Below are 5,000 nucleotides of genomic sequence, written 5' to 3'. Positions count from 1 at the left end.
GCATCCCAAGCGACCGCTACATCCAGAATGAATGTTTTATCCTTTAGGTCCAGGACGATATCAGGCCGAAGCCTGGTACCGCACCTGGCCACAAGGAGGCGCTCGCCTGAAATGTCAGCATCGGGGTGACGCTTCTTAAGCTTGTTAATGATGGCATTACTGATGAAGTTATGCCGTGAGCAACGCGGCTCGTGGATGGATTCGCACATCTGGAGGATGTGGTAGGTGGTTTCTTGTGCCTTGTGGCACCTTCTACAAAGCTTGGCCGAATCGTCTTTACTATGCCGATTGGAGAGTGTCCGAGTTGGGAACAGGTTGGAGCGCAGCCGCAGGGCTTTTATGCGGTCTCCATCACTCATGAAGCTGGAGTCAGGTCTGAGCCACCTATTCCCAATTGGATCATTCTCAAAAGCGAATAAGCTTTTGTTGTCGTATTTTGATTTAACTTCCTCCAGGTGTGTTTTCCTAGCGGTGCGTATGGCTTTGTCAAGGGACGAGCTCTCAACGACTCCCGCCGGGACCCCGATCCTCTCCTCTATAGTTCGCCGGGAGTCGTCGAGCGCGCCCTCCAGGACCGCGTCCACGAGTGGGGAGCCTAGACGCTGGAGTCTCGCGAAGGACTTTAATTGATTTTCGGCCGACGCGCGAGAGAGCTCCAAGACGCCCAGGCCCCCTGCTCGATGAGGGGCGTGAATAATAAAGTCAGGAAAAGAGTGTGGGAGATGAAGGACGCGCTTTACCTCCTGCCTAATGCTTCTATCCAAGGCAGAGGCAACAGGCAGTACTGAGAGGGAGCTGGAGGTAGCATGTAGCAATTTAGGCACCAGTAATGAGGAGATGCAGTGTAATTTTTGAAAGGGCTTCAGTTTGGCCGAATTGACTAGGTCCAGTTCTTTCTGAATGGCATTAATTGAAGCCCTTGGTGGCTTGTTGACAAAGAAGTCAACGCCTAGATATCTAATGGGCTCGTTCCGGCTCTTTGGGATGATCACGTCGTTTCCCAGCCGAAGCTGGGGGACGTCGTAGTCAAACCACTTGAGCCGGTGAGCCTCATATCTCCAGCCAAAGTACTGTGTCTTCTTTGGGTTAACGGTTAATCCAATTTTCTTGAAATGATGCTGTGCTACCTCCAGGTTCCTTGTCAGTTCCTCGAGGCTTGAGGCGACTAGGATGATGTCGTCAGCATATGCCATTGCTGCTACAGTCGAACCCCCAATGCTATAACCAAACCCTGAGGAGTTGAGCTCGTGCAGAAGAGGATCCAACGTGAGGTTGAATAAAAACGGAGAGAGGGGGTCGCCCTGCTTGATCCCCCTCCGCACGAGGACTCGCGCCCCATCCGTGCGGCCCCTGTAGGAAAAGGTGGTGAACTGATCAGCGTACTGATCCGCGATTGACTTCACGTAGTCATCATGCGCCCCGCCCTCCCGCAGAGAAGTGAGGAGCGCCTGATGGCTAACGGAGTCAAAGGCTTTCCTTAAGTCCAATGAGGCCGCATAGAAGTGGCGGTTAAATCGTTTGGCATGTTTCATGATGCCTTGCAGCATTAAGAGGTTCGACTGAGCGGCCCTGTCCCTGGAAAAGCCACTTTGCAGTGGATGGAACATGTACTGCTGTTGCAGTCTAGCCAGCAGCAGGCGCGAGTATAGTCGGATGAGGACCGAGGAGATGGTTATCGGCCTCAGGTCCGAGGCGGCGGCTGCGTCCGGGCACTTCGGTATGAATACTGTCCGCGATAAGCGGAGCTCATCAGGCAGATGGTGGTGTGTGAGCCAGTTATTCATAACGAGTGCCAGGACCTCTGCCGGGAGCTTGCGCAGCTCTCTTACCGACAGACCGTCCGGCCCCGGAGCCGATGCCGTCCCCATTCCCCTCAGTGCCTCATTGATTTCTTCTGGAGAGAAACGTGGGCATTCCGAAGGCAGACTGTTTACGGTTCCCACTTCACGCACTGTGGGAGATTCATTATTAAAAATGGGATCGTAAACCGAGTGAATATCCTCCAGGGTGATGGGTTTGACGTTGCCGGTGTTCAGGATAAGCTCCTGTAGCAGGACTTTCGGGCCTAAAGTGTACAAGCGTTGGTGTTCGTGGAATAGGCGCTTTTTGTACGCCCGCGCATGTTCACCAGGCCGCCTCCGTAGAGGGGAGGCTTCAGATTGTTGCCTGCTACAGTTGTTCCGCTTCCCCGTACCTCGCGTGCGCACGCCAAAGAATTCGTAGAGGTGTTTTAGGATTGTCATGTTCAAGGGGTGTTCAGTTAGGTTGACCGCCATACCGACATCGTTTATCCCAAAGGAGAGCAGGATCTCGTGGGCCTCGTCACTTGTGCGGGGTGATGTTAGGTGAGCGGGAGATTTGGCGTCTATCGTCGGTGCGTCAGGCGTTGGCTGGGGCACATTTGGCGCAGGCAACCGGGTGGATTCCTGGGCTAATATCTCGCGGTATCGGCCCTGCCTGCGGAGACATTTGATAGCCTCGGCCGAACGGGAAGGGTAGATAGCGGCGAGGGCGGCGTTGACGAGCCGTTCTCCGGGCGGCAGTCTCACCTCGGCCTGCGCCAAAATTCGCATCTGCGGCTCCGTCCATCTTTGATAGGAGCTGGCCGCTGGCGCCGCAGAGGACCTCTGCCTACCCTGGTCCGTCTCCCCCCGAGGATTAGTGCCATCTGCTGGCGCGGGAGAAACGGAAGGGGAACCCTGGGGCATCGCCCCCACAGTGCCATCGTTGGGCAGAGCGTCATGAGGGACCGGAGTGTGGTCGGGGGAGGCAGGAGAGGCGGGCGGCATCTGCCCTGGTGTAAGTGGGCATTCCTGTTTCGACGTGCGGACCTCCTCCTCGGGCGCCACTGTGTCACCGCCTCCCGTGAAGCCGGATCGGGGTGCTGGTGCGGCGGGTGACTGTGGCCGGGGCGTGAGCCAACGGCTCTCAAGCTCTTCCCTCCCGGCAGAGGGTGGCGAGTGCCGATGTGTTGCGCAATACCCCGGCGGAGTCAGGCCAGGCTTGCCCAACGGCCCAGTAGGTGGTAACTGGGGGGGCCCCTGAGATTCTTCCAGCTCCAGCGTGCACGCACTAATCCCTGGTGGCAGCCCGGCATCGCCGGCAGGGTGGTCAACCTCCGGGGAGGGACTTGTTGGGGGAGCTGGATTCCTGTCAGGGGCGGGCGCCGGCTCATCCTCGCCGGAGGAGGAGGAGGACCAGGAGAGGTGTAGTGCCGGCATCGCCGCCTTGGACGACCTCCTGCCTTTCGACTGTAGTTGTGCCCGGCCAAAAGTTGGAAGCATCCTGGCCCACTCGTTGTCGCCGCTGCCCTCCGTGACACTGAGGTCGCTCTTCATCTCGGTTTCGATGTTTTTGTATCTATCCGAGGTGACCAGAGAGGCGATCTCCCATGTCGACCGCCCAGGGATCCACAAGCTCGTACTGTAGTTGGAGGCAGAGGCCCCCAGCCGAAGCCTGACGGATGCGACGCGACGGATTTCTGTTAAGTCCCAATGGTGGGGAGACTTAGCGCCTGATTTCGGGGGGGTAGTAGGGGGCGAGTTAGAGGTATTAGACCTGGAATTTTGAGGAGTCGGCCGAATTTCAGTTGCTGAGGGAGAAGGTGTCTTAATGAATTTTGATGTAGACGGGGGTAATAAGCCCACGGGGCTGTTCTTGCCCTTAGGGACTCGCGGTGGAGGGTTGGGTTGGCCATCCAGTGACTTCTCATTACGAATCCTTTTGCGACACTTTGCGAAGTGCGACGAAGCAGTATGTGAGTTGGGGTACTGAGCTTTCTGACAAGCTGTGAATTGCCAAACCACCCTGAGGTTGTGTGCTTTAGTATAGTGCGCCTCCAGATACACCCTTGAGGTGAGTGAACTTGAGCACTTGTTACAGTTATTATTTAAGGATGGATAATTTAGGATAATGGTGGGTGCCGAATGTTCCGTGGTTCCGCCTGTACCCAGCTCTGAGTCGGAGCCATTGGTCAGGGCCGCGTCGACCTCGTTATCAGCCTGTTTGGCGTCTGACCCGGGCAGCAACGGCTCATTGGCCCGCCTCAGAGCTGTGGAGCAACGCGCATAATGGGAAGCTATCCCCCGAGAAGTTGCCTTTGTTAATCTGCAGATAGAACACGTCCATCTGATGGAACATCCATGCTGCTGGCTATAGTGCTTTTCCCAGGCTATCAGAGTGCGCTCATGGCATCCGCATACATGGCATCCAGCTGGGGATAACGGGTATTCCTTTATTACGATATTTGTGGCCATGCAGAAACCCCTGTATAAACAGTGGAAGCGAAGATATAGGAGCTTCTCCGGGGGTTGAATAGGTAGTAGGTCCTTGGATGAACTAGGTGATTACGAGTAAGTAGTTAAGTAGGAGATTCCGAGGGGAGATGTAGGCTTTGTTCGGTAAACTTGGTCAGAAGAGGTGCGGGAGTAATGAAAGATGAAGTTATAGAGTTCCGTGCGGGCGGTCGTGGTGGTGATGTCTTTAGGAGGTAAAAAGAAAGCGAATGGGGCGAGAAAAAAAAAAATGGTAGTGCGAGGATCGAACCCGCAACCCTCAGATCTCGGCCGGAGAGGTGGCTCGGTCTGTTAGCCCGCTATGCCGCAAGGCACTTTGAAGAGGCGTAGCTCCTCTCTCCGGCGTCGTACTTACTTGGCGATGCCTCCGTTTTGTCCGGGATAGTCATAGTTACTCCCGCCGTTTACCCGCGCTTTTTTGAATTTCTTCACGTTGACATTCAGAGCACTGGGCAGAAATCACATTGCGTCAGCACCGTCAACGGCCCTCGCAATGCTTTGTTTTAATTAGACAGTCGGATTCCCCCGGTCCGTGCCAGTTCTGAGTTGGCTGTTTTCTGCCGGCCGAAGCAAGAACCTCAGGCGCGAAGCCCACGGAAAATGCACAGCTGTGGCTTTCCACAGGAAGGTCCCGACGCTGGTCCGGGCTCGGCCGCACCGCTTTTTACGGCGGCGAGCCTCGCCCAGTCCCGGTGCAGTGCCGTT

The 5,000-nt window shown here is 55.9% G+C and overlaps 1 pseudogene; it reads right to left on the bottom strand.

Moving 5' to 3' along the window:
* The window catches only part of LOC142565177 (large subunit ribosomal RNA), a 9,654-nt pseudogene that overhangs the window by 2,262 nt on the left and 2,392 nt on the right, over positions 1-5,000 (bottom strand).

This window comes from Dermacentor variabilis, chromosome 11, assembly GCF_050947875.1.
Source record: "Dermacentor variabilis isolate Ectoservices chromosome 11, ASM5094787v1, whole genome shotgun sequence".
Classification (NCBI taxonomy): domain Eukaryota; kingdom Metazoa; phylum Arthropoda; class Arachnida; order Ixodida; family Ixodidae; genus Dermacentor; species Dermacentor variabilis.
Note: the sequence above shows the minus strand (reverse complement) of the source record. Positions and strands in the feature narration are given on the sequence as shown.